This window comes from Thunnus thynnus, chromosome 9 (assembly GCF_963924715.1).
Source record: "Thunnus thynnus chromosome 9, fThuThy2.1, whole genome shotgun sequence".
Taxonomy (NCBI): domain Eukaryota; kingdom Metazoa; phylum Chordata; class Actinopteri; order Scombriformes; family Scombridae; genus Thunnus; species Thunnus thynnus.
In genome coordinates, this window is record NC_089525.1 from 6,920,570 (window position 1) to 6,945,794 (window position 25,225).

General features: G+C 41.0%; 4 non-coding genes across 4 annotated transcripts; all 4 read right to left on the bottom strand.

Moving 5' to 3' along the window:
* Positions 1-1,890: 1,890 nt before the first annotated feature.
* trnal-aag (transfer RNA leucine (anticodon AAG)) lies at positions 1,891-1,972 on the bottom strand. The gene has a single exon. It is a non-coding gene; the product is annotated as a tRNA-Leu (tRNA).
* Positions 1,973-2,637: 665 nt separating this feature from the next.
* On the bottom strand, positions 2,638-2,719 carry trnal-uag (transfer RNA leucine (anticodon UAG)). Its single transcript has one exon. It is a non-coding gene; the product is annotated as a tRNA-Leu (tRNA).
* Positions 2,720-5,356: 2,637 nt separating this feature from the next.
* Positions 5,357-5,438, bottom strand: trnal-aag (transfer RNA leucine (anticodon AAG)). The gene has a single exon. It is a non-coding gene; the product is annotated as a tRNA-Leu (tRNA).
* A 641-nt stretch (positions 5,439-6,079) lies between these two features.
* On the bottom strand, positions 6,080-6,161 carry trnal-uag (transfer RNA leucine (anticodon UAG)). Its single transcript has one exon. It is a non-coding gene; the product is annotated as a tRNA-Leu (tRNA).
* Positions 6,162-25,225: the final 19,064 nt, after the last annotated feature.

Consider the following 25,225-nt stretch of genomic DNA (forward strand, 5'->3'; position numbering starts at 1 on the left):
CATCACGGCTATGACTAGTGGTCAAAGTAGCAACTGTAAAATGGTGGATAAACACATTTCATTTCCTATAAATTCCTCACAATAAAAGTCCCTGTTATTTTGTTCTTCAAGAGCTTTTAATATGAAGCAGCAGCAGGAAATGTTTTCATCTGAAGTAACTTAACACAGCTCTGACACGGATGAAAGTGACCAGGAAACGGTAAAATGAAGCAAATACATGAAAGTACAAACAGGAGGAGAAACTAAAATTCAAACAGCAGAGATTCAGTTAGAAGCTACAAAAGTACTGAGAGATGAAAACACAGAGGAGTCTAAACATCTTTCTCTCTGGTCTCCAGCACAGACAATCAGTGTCACAACATAGCTTGTTTGCAGGAGAAGGGGGGTCGTCACGGGCTGGCCACAGTCAGTGAGACATCCCTGCAACCCACTTGGAGGCAAGTCGGGTGAGCTTTGGCCTAAACCACAGAGTAGTGGCACTGCAAAATTCAGGAATCCATTGCCTTCCCATTCACGGAATGCATAGTTAAGCCATAACATGAGACAATAGTTGGAATTTTTACTGTCCTTCATTCTGAAGATCTTTAAACCCACGCCTCCATAGAGACAGCAGCCTAAATACGTTGCCTGAGACCCTGTCCACACTAATGCAGGTATTTTACAAAACTTTCCTTCAAGTTTTGGCCTCTCATACACACACAAATGGTGTTTTAGGTCACTAAGACAGATTTTTTTAAAATATGCCCTCTGAAATGCAGATTTTTTTAAAACTCTGATTTCTGTGTATCCATGTGGACATGTAAAATGGACCTTTAAGACTACTGCCAAAGGAAAATAAACTCACTACGCATGCTCAGAACGTTCTTCTCTGGTGTTTGACATATCATTGATGTAGACTTTATCACCACCCACTGGCCCGATATGCTTGTTTGAGCGTTTATACTTGTTTTTGTGTCCTCATGTGTACGGAGATGTTATTTAAACGGTCATGTGTCCGACTGTCGCGTGTCCGACTGTCCATAGCGACATCAAAAATGTGCACTGCTGCTATTGAACATTATTAAGTTCATGATTTAGAAATTCCTGCTCTTCACAATTACCAACTCAAATATTCACCTTTGAACACCACTGACATCGGGTTCATGATCACCAGGAGATGTTGCTAGGCAATTTTTGGTATAAGTCTAATCATCTTTGCCTGGCCATGTACTTGACAGGTTTACTTGAACAACGAAGGACAAAATGTCTGACTGGCAGCGGTGGGACTGCATAACATGAAGACTGCATGGAGCCTTGCTGGTTGTAAAAATGTATAACTAGCAGAGGATGGTTTCGATCCATCGACCTCTGGGTTATGGGCCCAGCACGCTTCCGCTGCGCCACTCTGCTCTCCATTAACAATGTGAGGGCTTTCACCGACATATCGCTGAATTCAAACCAATCTCAGAGCACCTGGAGACTTCCATTTAATCAAGTGGACCTCCCAAAAGGAGGAACAGATTGGCAACTGCTCTTCCTATGCAAATCTACTTGGAAGCAATGCCCCAAAGTGGAAATGTTTCAATCTGACATATAACCTTGTCATAAGAACGTAGATTCTTTCATTCTGGAGATACTGATGGAAAAGCTCTGAGTAGGTGCTTTAAGAATTGATCGGCTTCCCTTTAACGGTATGCACAGACAAGCAATTACACGAGACCTTGCTCAGAATTTTAAATGACTTTTCCCATCTTCCTGCGTTTATGGCTAGAAAACTTTCAAGAGCTGAAGGTCAGAGTGGTGGATTTTGAACCCACGCTGATAGAGACTGCACGTAGCCTGAGACAAAGCTTTCAGTTAGCAAAGATCATTTTGGACACTTAGCTGAAGGATGAAGTGCAAACATCTGACTGGCAGTGGTGGGATTCGAACCCACGCCTCCTGAGAGACTGGAGCCTTAATCCAGCGCCTTAGACCACTCGGCCACACTACCTGACAGGAAGGTTTCTTTAACAGCTACGCTCAAAGATCTGTCAGATACTTAGCAATGAAAACCATGTAGTCACAGCCTGCAACGGCACATATTGCATCACCTGCTTGCAGCGTAACTATGGTGTCCACTACAGCAGCAAAGGGGCGGGACATCTCTTTTGAGCAATTTGCGGCATAAGGTGTGTGTTTGTTTGAACACTTGCCTATATGGGCATGCATGGATAAGAGGGAGTTTGCATGGAGCCTTCCTGAATGAAAACACTGACAATTAGGAGAGGATGGTTTCAGTCCATTGACCTCTAGGTTACAGGCCCAGCATGCTTCCCCTGCACCGCTCTGCTCCCCATTGCTGCTATTAGAGCTTGCGCCACATTGTGCGATTCCAAACCAATTTCTTATCTGTGAACGCCTTGGGAATTTATGTAAAGTCAATTGGACTTGCTTGTCATAATAACTCATCTACTTTCAATACGACGAAGAAGCACAGAATGGGAGCAGAGCAAAGTTCGGGAAGTTATTGCCTTCCCATTCCGAGAATGCATAGTTAAGCCATAACATGAGACAATTGTTGGGATTTTTACTGAGCTTCATTCTGAACATCTTTGGCACTTTGCTGCCTTCGTGCCCAGTTTATGGAAAGAAACTCCAAGTACCAGGAGTTAAACATGGCAGTGGTGGGATTCGAACCCACGCCTCCATAGAGACTGGAGCCTAAATCCAGTGCCTTAGACCACTCGGCCACACTACCTCCACTTGGAGGCATGTTTGACCCGTGGTATTTCCAAGAGAGGAAACACAAAACCAATCAAATTCTTAACTGTCAATGTCCATAGCCACATCAAAAATATACAGTGCTGCTATCCAACTTAAGTGAGCGCCAAGTGTGAAGAGCTGGGATTTCCCAGGTGTCTCTGCTTTGACCAGCACTATTTCTAAATCATGAAAAGTCAAATATTCAACTTTGGACACCACTGATATCGGGTTCATGATCACCAGGGGATTTTTTGGTACAAGTCTAATACATACAGAGGCCCTGAAAGGGACAGTTTAATCATCTTTGCCTGGCCATGTACTTGACAGGTTTACTTGAACAACGAAGGACAAAATGTCTGACTGGCGGCGGTGGGACTGCATAACATGATGACTGCATGGAGCCTTGCTGGATGTCAAAAGGTACGATTAGCAAAGGACGGTTTCCATCTATCGACCTCTGGGTTATGGGCTCAGCACTCTTCCGCTGCGCCACTCTGCTCTCCGCTAAGGAAAGTAGGGCTTTCACCCACATTTCCCTGATTTAAAAACCAATGTCAGAGCACCTGGAGACTTTGGTTAAATCAAGTGGACCTCCAAAAAGGAGGAACAGATTGGCAACTGCTCTTCCTATGCAAATCTACTTGGAAGCAATGCACCAAAGTGGACATGTTTCAGTCTGACATATAACCTTGTCATAAGAACATAGATTCTTTCATTCTGAAAATACTGATGGAAAAGCACTGAGTAGGTGCTTTAAGAATTCATCGGCTTCCCCTTAACGGTATGCGCAGTCAAGCCATTATGTGAGACCTTTCTCGGAACTGACTTTTTCCATCTTCCTGCCGTTATCCTGTGTTTATAGCTAGAAATTCCAAACCTCCAAGAGCTGGAGGCCACAGTGGTGGATTTTGAACCCACGCTGAAAGAGACTGCACATAGTCTGAGAAAACACTTTCGGTTAGCAAAGAATTTGTTTGATGGTTACCTAGGATCATGCAGAAAAAATATATGGCAGTGGTGGAATTGGAAACCACTCATATGGAGTTCATGATCACCAGAGGATGTTGCCAGGCAATTTTTGGTACAAGTCTAATACATACAGAGGCCCTGAAAGGGACAGTTTAATCATCTTTGCCTGGCCATGTACTTGACAGGTTTACTTGAACAACGAAGGACAAAATGTCTGACTGGCGGCAGTGGGACTGCATAACATGATGACTGCATGGAGCCTTGCTGGATGTCAAAAGGTACGATTAGCAAAGGACGGTTTCCATCTATCGACCTCTGGGTTATGGGCTCAGCACTCTTCCGCTGCGCCACTCTGCTCTCCGCTAAGGAAAGTAGGGCTTTCACCCACATTTCCCTGATTTAAAAACCAATGTCAGAGCACCTGCAGACTTTGGTTAAATCAAGTGGACCTCCAAAAAGGAGGAACAGATTGGCAACTGCTCTTCCTATGCAAATCTACTTGGAAGCAATGCACCAAAGTGGACATGTTTCAGTCTGACATATAACCTTGTCATAAGAACATAGATTCTTTCATTCTGAAAATACTGATGGAAAAGCACTGAGTAGGTGCTTTAAGAATTCATCGGCTTCCCCTTAACGGTATGCGCAGTCAAGCCACTATGTGAGACCTTTCTCGGAACTGACTTTTTCCATCTTCCTGCCGTTATCCTGTGTTTATAGCTAGAAATTCCAACTTCCAAGAGCTGGAGGCCACAGTGGTGGATTTTGAACCCACGCTGAAAGAGACTGCACATAGTCTGAGAAAACACTTTCGGTTAGCAAAGAATTTGTTTGATGGTTACCTAGGATCATGCAGAAAAAATATATGGCAGTGGTGGAATTGGAAACCACTCATATGGAGTTCATGATCACCAGAGGATGTTGCCAGGCAATTTTTGGTACAAGTCTAATACATACAGAGGCCCTGAAAGGGACAGTTTAATCATCTTTGCCTGGCCATGTACTTGACAGGTTTACTTGAACAATGAAGGACAAAATGTCTGACTGGCAGCGGTGGGACTGCATAACATGAAGACTGCATGGAACCTTGCTGGTTAGCAGAGGATGGTTTCGATCCATCGACCTCTGGGTTATGGGCCCAGCACGCTTCCGCTGCGCCACTCTGCTCTCCACTAACAATACTAGGGCTTTTACCTGCATTTCTCTGATTTCAAACCGATCTCAGAGCGCCTGGAGACTTTTGTTTAATCAAGTGGACCTCCCGAAAAGGAGGACTAGATTGGCAAGTGCTCTTTCTATGCAAATCTACTTGGAAGCAATGCACCAAAGTGGAAATGTTTCAATCTGAAATATAACCTTGTCATAAGAACGTGAATTCTTTCATTCTGAAAAAACTGATGGGAAAGCACTGAGTAGGTGCACATTCCGGTTTAAGAATTGATCGGCTTCCCTTTAACGGTATGCTCAGTCAAGCAATTACACGAGATCTTCCCGCCATTATCCTATGATTGTTGCTAGAAATTCCAACTTCCAAGAGCTGAAGGTCACAGTGCTGGATTTTGAACCAATGCTGATAGAGACTGCACATAACCTGAGACAATATTTTCAATTAGCAAAGACTGTTTTCAATGGTTAGCTGAAGGACGAAGTACAAACATCTGACTGGCAGTGGTGGGATTCGAACCCACGCCTCCTGAGAGACTGGAGCCTTAATCCAGCGCCTTAGACCACTCGGCCACACTACCAGACAGGAAGGTTTCTTTAACAGCTACGCTCAAAGATCTGTCAGGTACTTAGCAATGAAAACCATGTAGTCACAGCCTGCAACGGCACATATTGCATCACCTGCGTGTCCACTACAGCAGCAAAGGGGCGGGACATCTCTGTTGAGCGATTTGCGGCATATGGTTTGTGTTTGTTTGAACACTTGCTTATATGGGCATGCATGGATAAGAGGGAGACTGTGTGGAGCCTTCCTGATTGAAAACACTGACAATTAGGAGAGGATGGTTTCAGTCCATTGACCTCTAGGTTACAGGCCCAGCACGCTTCCCCTGCACCACTCTGTTCCCCGTTGCTGCCATTAGAGCTTGCGCCACATTCTGTGATTCCAAACCAATTTCTTATCTGTAAAGGCCTTGGGAATTTATGTAAAGTCAATTGGACTTTCAAAGCAGAAAAGCTTGTCATAATAACTCATCTACTTTCATTACGACGAAGAAGCACAGAATGGGAGGGCAGTGAAATTCGGGAAGTCATTGCCTTCCCATTCCAAGAATGCATAGTTAAGCTGTAATGTGAGACAATTGTAGGAATTTTTACTGAGCTCCATTCTGAAGATCTTTCGCACCTTCCTGCCTTGGTGCCTAGTTTATAGAAAGAAATGTGGCAGTGGTGGGATTTGAACCCACGCCTCCATAGAGACTGGAGCCTAAATCCAGCGCCTTAGACCACTCGGCCACACTACCTCCACTTCTATGAAGTCATGTTTGACCCGTGGTATTTCCAAGAGAGGAAACAGAAAATCAATCAAGTTCTTAATTGTCAATGTCCATAGCGACATAAAAAAATATACAGTGCTGCTATCCAACTTAAGTGAGCGCCAAGTGTGAAGAGCTGGGATTTCCCAGGTGTCTCTGCTTTGACCAGCACTATTTCTAAATCATGAAAAGTCAAATATTCAACTTTGGACACCACTGATATCGGGTTCATGATCACCAGAGGATGTTTTGGTACAAGTCTAATACATACAGAGGACCTGAAAGGGACAGTTTAATGATCTTTGCCTGGCCATGTACTTGACAGGTTTACCTGAAAAATGAAGGACAAAATTTCTGACTGGCAGCGGTGGGACTGCATGACATGAAGACCGCATGGAGCCTTGCTGGATGTCAAAAGGTACGATTAGCAGAGGATGGTTTCGATCCATCGACCTCTGGGTTATGGGCCCAGCACGCTTCCGCTGCGCCACTCTGCTCTTCGTTAAGGAAAGTAGGGCTTTCACCCGCATTTCCCTGATTTAAAAACCAATGTCAGAGCACCTGGAGACTTTGGTTAAATCAAGTGGACCTCCAAAAAGGAGGACCAGATTGGCAACTGCTCTTCCTATGCAAATCTACTTGGAAGCAATGCACCAAAGTGGAAATGTTTCAATCTGAAATATAACCTTGTCATAAGAACGTGAATTCTTTCATTCTGAAAAAACTGATGGAAAAGCGCTGAGTCGGTGCACATTCTGGTTTAAGAATTGATCAGCTTCCCTTTAACGGTATGCGCAGTCAAGCAATAACATGAGACCTTTCTTGGAATTTTAAATGACTTTTCCCATCTTCCTGCCGTTATCTGTGTTTATGGCTAGAAATTCCAACTTCCAAGAGCTGAAAATCGCAGTGGTGGAATTCTTGGAATTTTTACTGAGTTCCATTCTGAAGACCTTTCCACTTTCCTGCCTTGATGAACAGTTTATGGAAAGAAACTCCAAATACCAGGAGCTAAATATGGCAGTGGTGGAATTCAAACCCACACCTCCATAGAGACTGGAGTCTAAATTCAGCGCCTTAGACCACTTGGCCACACTAACTCTGCTTCGAAAGGGGTCATGTTTGACCGAGGTATTTCCAAGAGAGGAAACACAAAACCAATCAAATTCTTAACTGTCAATGTCCATAGCCACATCAAAAATATACAGTGCTGCTATCCAACTTTAGTGAGCGCCAAGTGTGAAGAGCAGGGATTTCCCAGGTGTCTCTGCTTTGACTAGCACTTTTTCTAAATCATGAGAACTCAAATATTCACCTTTGGACACCACTGATATGGAGTTCATGATCACCAGAGGATGTTGCCAGGCAATTTTTGGTACAAGTCTAAGACATACAGAATCCCTGAAGGGGACACATCATCTTTGCCTGGCCATGTACTTGACAGGTTTATTTGAACAATGAAGGACAAAATGTCTGACTGGCAGCAGTGGGACTGCATAACATGAAGACTGCATGGAGCCTTGCTGGTTGTAAGAATGTGTAATTAGCAGAGGATGGTTTCAATCCATCAACCTCTGGGTTATGGGCCCAGCACGCTTCCGCTGTACAACTATGCTCTTTGTTAATAACGCAAGGGCTTTCACCCACATATCGCTGAATTCAAACCAGTCTCAGAGCACCTGAAGACTTTTGTTTAATCAAGTGGACCTTCCAAAAGGAGGACCAGATTGGCAACTGCTCTACCTATGCAAATCTACTTGGAAGCAATGCCCCAAAGTGGAAATGTTTCAATCTGAAATATAACCTTGTCATAAGAACGTGAATTCTTTCATTCTGAAAATACTGATGGAAAAGCATTGAGTAGGTGCACATTTAGGTTTAAGTATTGATCGGCCTCCCTTTAACGGTATGTGCAGTCAAGCAATTATGAGCTTAAATCCAGCTCCTTAGAAAAGGGTTTAAAGCCATTGATCTCTGGGCTATGGGCACCAGTCTGCACACTGTTGACAATATCTGGTCTTATATCTGCAAACCAATTTGTCATGTATAAGAATCCTTTTTGCTTAACACTAGAACCGCCAACGAGTAAAACTTACCCGCAGATGTTTTTTGATTGTATGTAACTTTGTTTCAATTAAGTATTCAAGCCCCCCAGTCCTTGACTTTTCCTAAAAATGTGTTAGGTAGCACCCCCTATTGTTAAAAATTGTCAAGATAAAACCAGATTTAAAAAATGGCCATTTATACCTATAAGCGCCAGCAGGTAAAATTTACCCCTATGGAGAACGCAGTCATTTTCCCTCTGCTCATTTTCCTGATGTTCATTTCGCATGTTTAGCTCAACATTCTACGTTGCTATGGAAAAGCCTTTTTTCTATTACTGTGTGTGATTGAGTTGATTCATAACTCATAGACTAGACTAACCTTCAATATGGATAAGCGAAAGAGAGTAAAGAACGTAGATCAGGCATGAGACTTGCTCAATACATTGAGTGAAGGAGAGTCTGATGGTGGGGAGGTCTCTGGACTGAGTGATGTGTCCTGGATTGGCTCTGACTCTCAAGAGTCATCGTCTGACAGCGATCCAGAGCCTCCGCGAAAAGTGAGGCTGACCCATCCCCCGCTTGAGGATTGGCCTACTACAGCCCTTGCTGAAGGTAAGCATGAATGAAATTGGTATTCATTTTCTGAATTGCTGATTAGCCTAGGCTATTTGTTTTTTTCAAACCGTGATAGATATAAAACTCCTGGCTAAAGTCTGTGTTCCTATCTGTAGGCTAATTGAAGCACACACACACACACACACACACACACACACACACACACAGTGAAGCACAGTCCAGATGCACGTAGGCCTACAAACACACGCATCTGAAAGCAAATATGCAAAATTGTCTTTTCATTTCTTTCAAAGCTGTAATATCATCAAATGTAGGCCTATATAAATAATAAAGTAAATATGTATATAAATAACAGTTAATAATTAGTCTAAAGTAGTCTTTCCCTCTCTCCTATTTAGTTTGTGCCTCAGAGCTGTCACCAGCTCAGGAGATAGGGAAAGATGGCACAGTGTCTCTCAGCTGTTTTAGCTGCTGTTTTTTGTTTTCTGTGAAGCACCGTGTAAACTTGTTCAGAAGTGTGCCATACAAATAAAGTTTATTGTTATTTTATTGTAATGTTGTAATTTTGTAAGTTGCATAAAGGCACCACAGCTATCATTGCATTATGCAATGCTGTGTTGTAGAATGATAAATAGCTAAATGAACCTTGTAGCTTGTAGCTTGAAAATCAATACATTCTAATGGTGGGTAAAATTTACCCGTTGGCGGTTAAATCAGCGACCCCTGGTGGTCTAAATAGACTTGGCCACACTACCTCTGCTTTTGAGGGGTCCTGTCTTTGACCTTGGTATGTCCAAGAGAAACCAAAAAATGAATGAAATTTTAACAATGTTCATGTCCAAGTGTCATGAACAGCAGTTTCATTGATGTCCCTACTTTGATGAGCAGTAGATTATCATGATCATCATTACAAAAACTGATAAATTCAGATCTGGCCACCATTGATATCAGGGTCATGATCACTTTAATATCTTGGCAGTTAAACAGTTTGCAACATTCAGCATTAACGAAATACCTAACCAATACATCTAAAAGAGAGTCAAAGATTCAAACCCACGCTTCCTCATAGTCTTAGGGATACATCCTTGTGGTTGGGATCATTAATGATTCCCCTAGCCTTACTCTTGCAGTGATTGGTGTAAATATCCTTTCGGCAGAGTAGAGCACAGAATCATATGTTCAGCCAAATGAACTTTCCTTTGCAGGGTCCTGTTCAGTGCTGTTTCTGTACCAGGCAATGTTGTTCTCGGTGGTGCAGGAGTAGAAATTCCTCAGTATTTGAGGGGATACCCAGAATCTCCTCAAGCCTCGGAGGTGAAACAGTCTCTGTCTTGCCTTTCACACCACTGAGTCAGTATGCAGCACCCAGGTCAGGTCCTCTTCTTCTTTCAGGTAGGCCTTTTTATTGTTATCTGTGATCAGGCCCACCACAGCTGTATCGTCAGAAGACTTGATGATGGTGTTGGAGTCGAAAGTGGCTTCACAGTCGTGTGTCTACAGAGATTACAGCAGGGGGCTCAAAACGCAGTCCTAGGGTGCTCCAGTGTTAAGGATGAGGGTAGAAGAGGTGTGTCCACTTACCCTCACCACCTGGGGTGTCTGTCAGGAAGTCAAGGATCCACACGCACAGTGAGGTTTTTAATCCCAGGTCCTTTAGCTTTGTGATGAGCCAAAATGAAATTATGGTGTTAAATGCTGAACTGTAGTTAATGAACAGTAATCTCACATAGCTCCCTTTCTTGCCCAGGTGAGATAGGGTGGTGTGGAGGATGTGTACTATGGCTTCTTCCATCGATTGGTTGGGATGGTAGGCAAGATGCAGTGGGTCCAGTGTGCTGGGTAGTGAGGAGCAGATGTAATCCATGACTAGCCATTCAAAGCACTTCATCCCTACAAAGGTGAGTGCCACTGGGTGGTAGTCATTCAGGCAGGCTGGTCTTGTTTTCTTGAGCACAGGAATGATGGTGGACTTCTTGAAGCATGTTGGTATGACAGACTGAGCCAGGGACAGGTTGAATATCATTGTGAACACGGGCGCTAGTTGGTCAGCACATAGTTTGAGGACCTGCCAACTGATGCTCCAGATCAGGTGAGCAGGAACAGAATAGCACTTTAATATTCCCACTGTTACACCAATCCTTATTCATCATAAAGCACATGCCTCCTCCTTTTTTCTTGCCAGAGTCCTCTGTTCTGTCAGATTGGTATACAGAGAGAGTCACATGGTTGAATGGCACTGTCCAGTATTCCAGGATTTAGCCAAGTTTCAGTGAGATAAAGGACATCATGGTTCCTGATATCTCGTTGGAAATTGATGCAGGCACGGAGGTCGTCCAGTTTATTATCCAACGTCTGTACATTGGCTAGCAGGATGCTTGGCAGAGAAGATCCATGTGGCTGGGATTGCAGCCAGTGTTTAATTCCTCCACATTTACCCTGATGTTTCCTCTGATGTTGAAACGGATGCAGAGGTGGACACAGAGATGGGCTTGTTTGTCTATGTGGTCGTGATCATAGCCGGTGTTTATCCCCTCCACTCTTCCTCGATGTTTACTCTGATGTTTACATTTTAAAACCTTGACTGGCCAGGTAGCAGAGTCAACAGGAGAAGAGTTTACAAAGTGGTGAGTCAACCATATCCCTATCCTGATGAGTAACTTGTAGTCATATATTATCATTGTCCATTATTATTCACAAAAAGTACAATTAATATTGTAAAAATAAACATAAAGAGATAAATTTGCATAAATTTAGTGGAGCGGAGAGGCAACTGGATGGGTCAGTGCTTTCTAGAACATTTATTTATGTGAATGGGACAAGCATCCTTATATAGCAATTTAGGAGTAAATGCCTTTTGTTTTTCCATGATAAATTCCACGCCCTATTTATTAGATAAAGAGGTGGGATGGTCTGCATATCTTACACAGCAATATTATCATCAGTGTCATGAAAATACCAGTCTCACTGGTTAAATTTGCCATGTGCGTCTAAAGTACAGAATTTCACAGATGTCAAGGTCTTTTGACTGATTTAGGTCAATAACTTCTCCAGGAGACTCAACAGTAAATTACAACCATCTGAAGTTCTCTTAAATCTATCCTTCCTGGTTGAACCAGTGAATCTTTTTGAGCAGGAATATAAAGTTGCTAAGCTCTGCTGTCAAGCATCCAACAAACATGTACTACATGACACAACTGCAAAAAGCAAAAATCCTCCAGACACTAACCTGTTCTCACCTCTCTGTTTTGGACCAAAAGTGATTTTTCTGCCTCTTTAGGTTCATGCTTGTGACTCCAAAACCCAAGTGTTCTGTCCCAAATCAATTTATACAGATCTGAGCTCTAAAATATAAAATTTCCTTTGACTCTTTTTAGCCCAAGTGTGCTAAAAAGAAATGAACGACCTGCAGTTCCAAGGACAGATTTATTTTCTGTCCTCCTTTTATGATTCCCTACATTCAGTTTGTGGTCATTTGTTTCTATCATCATTTCCATTGCACGGGTATGAACACTTGTGTACGAAAGTTTCCTATCTCAGGACTCGGCTCAGGAAAATGGCTCAAGAAACGGCTTAAGAAACTTTAATTAAAGTATGGCGTGTGGACATCAGTGAAATCAGTAATATGTGTGAGGTTTTAATGGTGGGTGTGTGTAAATGTATCGGTGTGTGTATGGGTGCAGAAAGCAAAATAACTAACTAAATGGCAAAGCAAACCAAGCCAAAAGCTGGTGCCTAGAAGGGAGAGCAGAGAGAGTGAATGACTACAGCCGTGGCTTAAGTAACTTCAGGACACTGGGCCCAGGTGCACTGAGTCACTGCAAATAGTCACCTGCAGGGGTGAGACATACTTAGAAACAAATACAAACTCCCAGATGACACCACAGGGGCCATCACACCTACTATAGGTGAAAAGGAGGGTACAATAAAAAAAAGAGAAAAGGTCTAACTCTGGTTCTCCCTCAGCCCTTGAAAATCCATGTCACATGTACTAACATGCATATGAGAAAAAGGGGAGGAAAACGGATGACAAATCATAAAAGAAAAAGTTAAATATCAACACATATACAGAACTTTCTTCCACTTGTGTGACCATGGTGACTGACGTCAAACATGTCTAAAAAAAGGGAGGGCATTCTCTCGATTTCCTTCTTCCCCTTCCTCCATCCTTTCTGTCACTCCCTAAGTACACAAGCTATTAAATCTCTGTCTTTCTCCCTCCCTCCCTGTCTCCCTCCGTTCATTCCCTGAATACACACATATTAATTAGACAGAGACGCAGGTGGTGACAGAGGTGACGGAGCAGGGCCCCAGCATGCAGCTCACTCCAAAAGCTTGTCCACCAGACGGCTTGCTCAGGGGCCAACCACAAAAACCCAGTAGAAACACTATCTCATCTTCTCAGATTGTTTTATTTCATTTTACTCTTAATTGAGTTAAAGTATATTTCTTGGAGCCCCAGTGTGTCTGTGTGGTGGGGGTGGATCAGTGAGTGTCTGCACCAGGGATTTTTACAGAGATACACAGACAGGATTGAGCCAGACTGTCCCCTTTTACGCATCATCTCTTTCTATTTGATTTTGATAGAATTTTTGTTTGTATATGTGTGTGTGAGTGTGTGTGTGTGTGTGTGTATCTGTAAGGGAAGATGTGAGAAATTAGATTTAAATGGCACTATTTGACTGTGCCGTCAAACAGTGTCATTTACTCCATGAATCTGAGGTTTCCTAAACATTTCACCACCTACACCACAGGTGGGGACGGAAAACACATTTTCTGAAGGTTCCAAAAAACAATCACAACTCAAAATACAGCCTGAACTCCACTGTTTATGCTGTTTATAGATGTAAACAAACCTCCCACACCTTCAAAACATATATATATATATATATTTGTAGATGCGTGTGTGTTTAACTGTGTGTTCAGGTAAAACTAAAGTGAAAAGGTTGCGCAATTTCATACAAAGTCACGGTAAAGATGCGATCAGACAACCTGGTGCAACCACATCTTCGTGAGTTGCAAATGGCTGAATCTGTATCATAAACTACAGAAATATGAAAAAGCACAGAGACTAGAGGGAATGATCAGAAAGAAGATCAATCAGACTCTGAGCTGAACAGAAACACACAGGCACACTGGCACAAACACGGTGGATGCATCTGTTGTTTGCTAGCTACAGCGAACATCTGTACATTTGTTACATTGGTGGTTTGGGCCAAATAAACACAAATGTTCCAGCAGTAAACTACACTTCACTTTCTGTTTGTAGACACCTTAAGTCCAAGTTTGCAGGCAAAGCGTGGCATCACCTACTCAAGGTAAGGACAAACACACATCTGTCAGATAACTCTGTACCTCATCGATACCTCTTTAGTTGGTTGAAAGGTTTAGAACGAAACAGGAACACTCATCAGAGACAAACACGCACGCACAAAACACCCAGAGACAAAAGCCACAATGGCCATTCCAGGCAGCTAGTGTGTTTGCTTTCCGTCTGACTCTGAGTGAAGCGGTTGAAATGATTTATTAAAAATTTATATTTAAGTTTATTTAGAAGTTGTTGTGGGAGGCCGTTGTAGAAATACTATACTGCCTCAACTACTTTACTTGTAAGCTTGTAGTTTACCATGCTGATTAGTGTTCAAGTTGTGCAAATTTCCAACCTCACTATCTCTTATTCACATTCCCTATTGCACTGCCTATATGGCATCTGCTGAAGCCGGAAAAAGCTAACGTTACGATAGCGGTTCAAAAAGCTCTGAACCAGCATCTTGGCCGGCAGTGAAGGTGGAGACTCGAGTGGACTGAAGTCATTGTCACTGCTTTCTATTTTGGCTGGTAGAAAAGCCGTTTCAGGTTGCACACGTGTGAAATGTTAAAAAGCGAGTTACATATGTAACTAAGGTTGTTAAAATTCTTGATGACTGAAAGATATTTTGGCATTAAAAGATCTGACAACGTCTGAAACATGTCAGTTAGACAGTGGGAGAGATAAATCTTTGGTTCCAGACAGGGATTTATTCAATCCCAGAAAACACTGTTAAAACAGTTTATATTTGTTTGTTAGGGAAATGGTCACATGACAGGATTTATTCATGGTTTCTGACTTTGTAAATTCTACAGTACAGATATGAAAAGTTTTTTAAAGGATGTGTCATACTCATGGCCAGATGAACATATGTAGCTGAGATACTACAACAAACAGATGGTCTTATAAATAAACCATTTTAATTTTCTATAATTTTCTTTCCTTCCTGAGTATTTTTCTGATGCAAGATGCAAGATGTAATCTAATAAAACACTAAGCAAAATAGAATAATAGAATAAAATATGAATATCTTGCTATGGATCTCGTCAGCCGTGACACATTTTCTATACACTGAACCAAATCTATTTGTCATAAATAATTAAAAAAGTTACAAAATCCTGTCTGCTACTCGAACTCACTGTTGATTGAAATATTGTCTTCTACTTTGGAAGTCAGCTAAAACAGTAGAACAAAAACACGTGCATGATAATCATATACTTAAAAGGGAAATATGAGGGCTTATATCCTCTGTTGTTTCCTCTCTAGCATGTGAAGACCCCCGTGAGTACACAATAACAGAGGTACTATCAACTTTGAAAATATGCGCTTGCAAATAATGAGGTGATATGTCTTATTACACATTTCTTTATTAACACTTGTGGGATTTTCATAGTTAATCTTACATGTTCATTTTTCATGACTAGGAGTATACAGTATGGTGCCATATGATCCCTTTTACATTACAGATAGTCATTTTTTTCAATTGCTTTTATAAAAATATTGATTAGTGTAGCTTTAATGCTAATGGATAACTACCTTTATTTCTACATTCATTGATATTTGCCACCAATCTGAACTACAATCTGTTTTACTACAAGTGGGACTCATTGCCTGCTGGAGCAACACAGTCTCACATCAAAATGTATAATAGCTACATTGGTCCATAGTGCAAAACGTATTAGTTTCACAATAACCAAAATGGTGACATGCCTGTGTTTTTTTGACCTATTCTTTTCTATTGGCCTGCGTCCACGTCACGTGCCTGTCAAGTTTCTGTCTGCAAAAACAAACAAAATGGCTCACATTTCTTTTATTCTCAGTAGAAAATGCAATATTTTAGGATAGTTTCAGCATTAAAATGCATTTTGATGACATTTCTAGCGAGAAATGTGCAATTTATTTTCATAATAAGGCTGGAATCCTCAGACTGCCATTGTTCTCAAAACCAATTAAAAAGCGGCTTGCAGAGACAAGGCAGCCTTGACTGCTATCATTTGTCATGGGTATACAACACCTTTACTGTACTTTCTCCTAATATCACTTTGTAACACTACAATAAAACCAAAAGTGGGCCCAGTGTACCAATTGTACTTCTCCAGCAGACATTACCCTTCAGCTCTGCTTTTAGCCTTTGTTTAACTTATCTTCCACCACAACACAACAGTGTGCAGCATACAAATACAAAGAAGGATACCAATAAACATGATAATTAGCTGCAATACATATGTTTGATGATGTTTTGATGATGAAAGTAAAGGATTACATTCATCAGATCTGCAGTTTGTAAAGAGATTTTAAAGGATTTAAAAAAAAAAACAGTGTAAGCCACTTACTTCCAACATACAGAAGAACAGACAGCTGGTTGTAGCTGAATTTCTGAGTTAGATTAGAATTAGGAGAAGGTTTAAATTTAGAGTAAATTAAATTACATTTATTAATTAGGTTAAGTATGAAGGTTTTAGCTTGTTGTACAGAGTTAAGGTGGTGAGCTGAAGATAAAGGTTGTCAGTGGAAATCTTCATGAATTGTAACAGAAATACAATGTTTTTTAGTGTACACAGTAACCTGCTGCCCATCAGTTGTTATTGCTGAGACAATGTTTAGCATTCATGGAGAAATGTTGATATCAGAGACCTTACTAAGCCAGTGGCTAACTCTGCACTGTGTGTGTGTGTGTGTGTGTTTGTGTGCATTTGTGTGCTTAGTGGTTGGGTCCCCATGGTAACAATGTGAAGGAATGGTTCGGTTCGCCACCTGACTGTGTCGAAGCACGCCATCTGGTACCATAGTACAAAAATGTCTGTGCCCGTGTTTGACAAAGAGGAGAGAATGTGTGCAGTTTGCCCACATATGCAAATGAGATAAAACAGAATGATGTGTGATACACTGTAAGCAGCAACAGTGTGTGACATGTAGAGCTCTTGGAGATATTACCAGTGTGTCTTAGGGGATAGAGACAGGGAGAGTAATAAGGTGTTATCCACTGACCTTGCAGAGTGGCACCAGGAGCTGAAGCAACATTGGTATTTAGGCACTCAACAGTGCCACAGGGGCAGTCATTTATTGTGTGTGTGTGTGTGTGTGTGTTCACCCATCTGTTGTGTCCACCCCAGGGACAACAGCAGCAGCCACTTTCAACTCACACACATACACACATAGAGATGGAGGAGGAGGGAGAGAACGGGTAACTGCACAAAGAAACAAATTCACAGATTGTGTTTATGATGAAACTGTGATAATTAAACATCTTTGAAGGAACTCAAGAGCAGTAAAAATGCAGCAGCCCTGAAGCCAATACAGTCTGTTTTGCTCGAGAACATTTCTGCAGGGCAGGTGTAATAATGTTTAATCTTTACTACATTCATTTGCTCACTCTTTTAATTACCATAAACACGCGAGACCGATTTGAGAAGACATGCTGTACTGTACATTGCGTTTTATATTGTGTGGCATCTTGTGTGTAAGATTTTAATACACGTTAATTTGATCTGATCTGTATCAGCGAGGCCTCAGGGTGCTTAAGACAACATCTCCCATTCAGTCCTACCTCTACTGCATGATATCTGCAGGCAGAAGACTACATACTGTACATACACAATCACATGAGTGGTCATTTTGTAAGCCAACATGCTCTGTAAGGTGCCACAACCAGCATGAACATTTCAGCATCATTTCACTGGCCTGAAGTTTGATGGGTAAGAACAGGTGCCGCAAGGATAAAGTTCATACTTTAAGTTCATTAAAAGACACCAACAGAGATTAGATTTCCACCACAATACACAGATTTTTTTCAATTTTGACAGTGGGTATTACTATGGTAGGTAACTTCGAATGACAACACCCCTTCTGGTGGGATCTCATTCAATGGTCACTACCAAAAGCTCATGACAATAGGTGAAGGTTGTAATGTAAATAGACCTATTAACCCAGAGTTTTGCCTCCATACTTAGCTTGACAGTCTTTATCACTGCTGACATCACACCAGTCTGTCTGTTGATCTAACTTCCAGTCTTATTCTCATAAAGAAGATAAAATACTTGAAGATACTTGAACCACTTCACTTAGGGCAGCAACTCGATTCCATCCCAAAGGGTGGACTATTTTCCAAGACCGTGGCCTCTGACTCTCGTCCCAGCTGCTTCACACTTGGCTGCAAACCAACCCCAGTGTGTGCTGGAGGTCAGTGAAGCCAGCAGAACTAACCTGGCAAAAAGCAGAAATGCAGTCTTAGGTCACCAAACTGGACATACGTCCATCTTTTGAGAATACAAACACAACTCTCACTCCAATTATACAAGGACTGGATGGTCTGCTGCGTCTTACAGGCGTATCTTCTTTTTTCAGTCATGACAGTCCTGAACAAGGCTAACTTTCTTACTGTAACTTACTTTTGAAAAGAAAAAATGTACTCAAAGCCCCTTAGTACTGACACTTAATGGTGTCAACAGCCTGTACAAAAACAACACTGAATGCATGGCTCACTGTAACACACATACACACACACGCGCACACACAGAGTCATATACACCGCACAGAGTGAGGGCGTGTGTTTAGTGACACACAGCCCACCTTTAAACGCCAAAGCAATGCAACGCAATGCATATGACAACTGTGATAAAGACTTAAAATACTCTGAGTGAAGCACTATGAATTTAGAGGATGCATAGACACAAACACACACACATGCACACAGAGATAAACAAGAGAACACATGTTTAATTCATAGCTTTAACTGACTGGGACTTATCTGGTTTGTGGGGGCGGTGAAGATAACACACACACACACACACACACACATACACTCTCTCTAACACACCCATAAAGACCCAGGCACCAACAAAAAGCACAAAGTGATCCACCAATGTAAGTTAGCACATATGCACACACACACACACACACACACACACACACACACACAAAGACATTTGAATGCAGCCAAACGCACACAGAGAGAGAACAGAGACGAGGTCTTTCCATCCTCAGAGAGCTGGGATAAGATAGCTTAGAAACAAAGGGAAATATAAGAATGATTTAACTGGCTTTCACTGGAGGGAAACTAGATTTGATTCTCACTGTCAAAATTCCACAGTTTCTAATATGACACAGACAAAGATATGAGCCACAGACCAAATGGTTAGGTTATACCGTTGGCAGCAAGGGGCATGCACACATAGCCGCTGCCCATTTACCTTGTTTAGCTGAAGTGCCGCTCTGGACCAAATGTGGGACGAGAAAGAACTCACCACTTTTTCTGTCTAAAACTTAACCTTTCTTTGTGTGTGAATAAATGAAATGTAGCTGTTTGTTAATCATAATGTGGGTTATTTACACAGCAGCTAAAGTTACTTTGTTTTCTTCAAACTAGGATTAGACAGTAATACCACTTTGTTCTGAATTGGTTCTTGTAAATCAGTTAATTATTATTAACTGATTTATTATTAATTAAGCACAGAGAGCACTACATGGAGCCTGTATTTGTGTTCAGTTTTATTGTCACCGAACTCTTTCAGTTCTTGTATAGTTCTTGCAAAGTATGATTGCCCTTATTATGAAAACAGTTTATTACATTGCATTACAGCTTATAAATGTATAAACACTGTTAACCATTTTTAAATTGAGACACATCCCATCAAAATGTCTGTGCATGTCATGATCACCATGTATCTGTTTCTGCTCTACTACTAGCAGTATTTGCCATTTCATTTAGATTCATTTTTGAGTGATTCAAGTTTTGAGTGGTATATTTGTAGATGAAAATTTCCAATTTTGCAGCCAAAAAACCCTGCAAAAGATGTAGAGCTTTATTTCCAAAACACAGTCCCAAAGCACAAATAATAGGCAAAAGGTACTAAATAAAAGCCAAATACAATTCAGGGTTTTTACCTAAGAACAAGGCTATAAACATGAGTATCAACAAATGTTACACCATACTGAGTAAACAAACTGTTGTTGCTGCAAATTATGAACAGACAGTGTGTTGCTAACAGGGATTTTGAAGAGCAACGACCAAACCAGCATCTAACCAGACTGACTTGACATTTTCGAATATGTTTACATGCTGTTTAATGTGTTGCAGCTGAGCACCCTAACACTACCTGAAAAAGACCATATAATTTTGAGAGAAAATTATGCCCCGCTAACCAAAATATCCCAATAAATAACCTCATCAATCATTTGAAAAATTCCTTCAGCTCCTTCAAGAAAATCATTGGCTTAGTGGGCAAAAGTCCCAACTAATTCCACAACTCCCCTGCTGGGGAGGTGACTATTATCGGAATTATTCCCAGTAGAGATGATCATAAATCCACTTTTCACACGTGGCCTTATAGAGAGGCTGTGTGATTTAAATGGGGCTTTATGATTACGGGAGGTCAACATTTACTGTGAAAAATCATACTAGTGAAAACAGCCTATAAATGGATCTGATTTGCAGTCAAAATGTCACCGAAGATGATTAAAGAAATCAGTCAGAGAACTGAGTTCTCACAAAGAGAATGTGTGTTGATAAAAATGTGAGAGATCACATAAGTGTAAGTGTGTGTGTCACCCTCACCTCTCAATGCTCACGCCACAGGTAGTATTCCCTCACCTCCATCACCTCAAACAGTAGTGGAAATAGAACCTGCTGCCTGGGTTTCCCCATTGATTTACCGTTTGGACCAAGTGCCAAAGATACAGACTGTAGGGCAGACCGGGAAAAATACGGTCATCAGCAGTTCCACTGCCAGGACAAAACATTAGAAATAAGCCATTGCACTGCGTTGGCACAACATCGACACTGTTAGACAGCAAAAACACTTAATACAATACAGAATCATTTAAGGTAATTAGAATATAATGCGCACAATAGGGCAGCAACTTATAGTAGAAGATCCAGATTTAATGGCTAATTAAACTGTCAGTTTTTCACTTGTCTTGATTATCATGCTGTTTCTGTGCAATCATGCAAATGTACCCTCTATATAAAATAATACCGACACAAGTTTTAATATTTAATCTGATTTCTGAGATTTACTATGAAAAGACCCATGTTTTGTTTAGTTTTACTGTATAATTCATAAGTTCATTCATTTGTTAATGTAGTATCAGTGATTACAGAATTCATCAGTAGTATCTCCGTACCCTCAATATCTTGAGGTAAGGTTTGAATTTGAAACAAAACAAGGTGTTTTTCCCAGTGTCACAAAGATATTTCTGAATTTATAAAATGGTTTGGTGGGGTCAGGGGTTTTTTATTTTTATTTTTATAAGGGATATGGGCATTCTGCTCATTTTCTGTTTCTGAAAACATGTAGGGAACATGTAAGGCAACATGTAAGGAAATATGCTTATTCACTTTCTTTCAGAGAGTAAGATGAGAAGATCAATACCATTCTCCAGATTTGGTCAATGAGTAAAGGTACCAAGACTCCAAAAAGCTGAGCGCAGTCTTCTACCCATTGATCATATCTGACAACCACCAAGACATTATTTTCCATGAAACAGTCCTAGCATGGAACTCCCTTTAAAATTTCAAATAGTCTTTTTTACATTTCTATTTCTGTGCAGGTTAAACTAAATGAGATACAAGTTAATTAGTAATCTGTGGAGGTGTTGGTGGGTGTATTTCTCACTTTGAAAAGAGACAGGCTAGCAGTTTCCCCCTGCTTCCAGTCTTTGTGCTAAGCTAGGCTAACCACATGCTGACTCTAGGTCTGTACTTACAGGCAACTCCACCAGTTCTTCATCTCTGATTGAGGCTAGCTGCTGGAGGCTACATTCTGCTACTTGGACATAACACACCTGAATCTCTGAGTTGGATTAGGGGCACCAGGTTTTGATATGAATGTATGGAATAAAAAGTGATATCTCTGTTTCCGCTGCATCGATTTTTTTTGTTTTTTTAAACTGCCTTTCATGAGTCCAGCAATGTTGGAGTACAGGACTAAATCAGTTAAGTACTCTTGTGAAATACAAACATGTGATATACAGTGATCTTCTCATCCTCCTCTCTGACAGACAGCCATTAAGCACATTTCCTACGATGTTTGAATTATTCATTTAAGTCATATCCATGGTATGGATATTACAGTAATTTTGTTGCAATGACTATCACTAGCTTGGTTTCTTCATAGAAAAAATTAGGCAGGAAGAAGGAACAGGTCTTTTTCACGGCAGACATTTTAGCTTGTCATAGCAGGAAAATCACAGGTGTAATTGATAACTAATCAGGTCTGCATTGCATTCAAGTGTGCCAGTCCCAGGGCCCTTCTGTTGACCATAATGATCACCTGCATGGCTTACTGGGACATCAGAGCCATAATTAATATTACAAGTGTGTTTCCCTGTCTGCTGTTCAGAAGGCCAACTTCTAAAAGTAACTTGCACTTGCAATACACATTAAAATAATGAAAAGTAACACTATGTAAGACACCATTCAAATCCACATCCTGGCCAGTTTGAGGTGGGTGAGGGCACTTGGGCAATAATTGAAGGATCAGGTGCATGTCCTGATTTTCTTGTCTGGCATTTGAGCTTTACTTTTCAAAAAACTAATTAGTAGCCATCCAGTGAATGAGCGTAAACACACAATATTGAGATTTACTTTGTCTCTCATTTAGTCATTTTCACTCATATTAGACTTCAATGGTTTCTCATGCTCATATATTTGACACCATTGCTCTCCTGTGGTTGCTTTGTGTAACTGCAACTGGTAAAGTGACAGGCATTTGAAGTGAGGAGAGAATGGCTTGCATGCCTGTGAGCTTGTATACAGCTGCAAAGAACAAAGCCTGTGGATCATCCCCATTTCAGTGGGCTCAGGCGAGCGAGCTGAACCGACTTGGCGACAGCCAATAGTGTTCTGCTGTCTCTGTCAACTCAAATGGAAGATTTGACACTTTCTCTCACAATTTGGTTCACTTTCTTTTCTCCCTTTTTGCAATTCTTTCTTCACCCCTTACTCACTGTCTCACAGTATTCCCCCGTTTTCTCCCTCACTCTTAGAAAGTCTGGCTGCACACAGACCAAGGAAGCCCCTGTGGATGCCAATACTGCTCAGCAGAATGCCAGCTTTGCACACATACAGTACACACACACACACACACACACACACCATTGGCTCAAGATGGCATTTTAGTGGATTGGACTGGTACTGTTTGATCAAATGCCTCTCGGGGGAAAGGAGGAGGAGAGGGCAAATCTGGGAAATCATATTCAAGAGCTTCTAAGTTGATCATAAAATCATCTCTTTCTCACAAATGAACTAAGATAGCGGAAGGGAGATAGAGAAAAATAGCTATAGAGGAGGGGAGGGAGAAGGGAGAGGAGATCAAAGTATGGAGAGATGGATTAATGAAGGGAGAGCAAGCTTTGAGAGTCAGGGTTGGAGACTGAGAGGGTTGAAAAAAGAGAGTAGAGAGAGGAGGACAGAAGACAGAAAGAGTGAAGGAATGCAAAGCAAGCATAGGGGGTAATAGAGAGGGAAAAAGTCATCAATAGAGGAAAGGCAGAAGGGATTGGAAATGTAATAGAAAGCAAGTGAGTAGTCACAAAGCAAACGTTAAAGTGGGAAAACGAAGAAGGGATGAATACAGAAAGGAACAGAGAGAAAGAAGTATAGGCAGGGAAAAGAGAAGAGATGGTGAGATTAGGAAATGTGAGAAAGACCTAATAAAAACTGAAGAAGAGAAGAGAATCATGTGTAACCTCTTAACATCCGCTGGGTTTCTGGCAACCCGCTTAAGGCAGTTGTAAGCAGCTTAGCACACCGTAATGAGTAAAAGCAATTGGCACAATTTGGCCACTCGGAGACGTTTTCGAGAGGTTCAGGGACACCACAATCTTAAACCACAATCTAAAAACTCACTCCCCCGAGGTTAGGCCTAGAGGTCTAGAATTTTATACAGGTGTGGATGACAATATGTAGAAGGTATGTGGTGATTTGCGTAGTTATGGCATGAAGTGTCCTAGTTATTGTTATTCAAATATGACTCATTATGAACGAGGAACAAAAACACTTTTGAGCCCCATTTGAACTGACTGAATTTTGGTTGTTTTAGCTACATGCTAAACAAGCACATTTCCAGAAACTACAAATTATTACTTTTCAAATGAAGCCTAATACATGCATTTAGGCCTTACAGTTATCTGTTATAAACTTTTCCATTTGGAAAAGTTTCCATTTGGGAAAAGTTTATAACCAAATGGGCGAAAATTCCCCCAAAAAAAGGGTGGATGTTAAGAGGCTACTATCATTAGCTTAAGTGATATACTTGTCCATTATTTGATGGTTTGATATTCTTGAACAAGACATTGAACTCAAAATTGTGACATATTTCAGCTCTAATTTTATTCCGATCAATTCTAAAAGTTCAAGTTTCACCCTGTGCAGACTGTCTGTGAACCACTCATGAATTTTGCTCGTACCCAGGAGAAAATTCTAAGAAGAAAAAGGTGAATGTCAATTGAATCACTGGAACATGAAACATAAGGACAAATCTGTCTGTATGAGTGATTCTTGCATGAGTTAGACCTGGATATATGAATATTCTGCAGAAGTTATACATTTCATACTGTGCGAAAATGTCTTGATACCAAGGTCAGAGTGACATTTCTTTCACAGTTGTAATATTAAGTTCACAAATCCCAATGTATGAATAGTGTTCCTTGAACCGAAGATCCATGAGCTTTATACACATGCTGTTAGTTCAGATGCTATACATTTCTGGCATTTCAAACTAAACCCCTAGACTTGTCATTTTTTCAAATATTATGTGATCTATATAAGGTCGCCTGTACATGTTGCAGAATGGATTTCCACTTTACATTAATGTTGATTATCTCTGCCCTTTACATTAACTTTTTAAGTTCTTTCCTCTCTATTTTCATGAAAAAGATTCTGTTAAAGGCCAAAGGCGACACCTCTACTCCTCTTCTCCTTAAAATATAAAATGATCTTCTACCTTCCATCTTCCATCACCAAAATCACTCCTGTGATAGTTTTTTTCTCTTCCAAAAAATCCATTCAAGTATTCTACTGCAAGTTTTATTTTGAATTGAGCTAGACTGATGGAAACTCAAAAGTTTGCCTCTTTTTTATCAACACTGCTAAGCATTTTCCACACATTTATTTATTGTAAGTATTT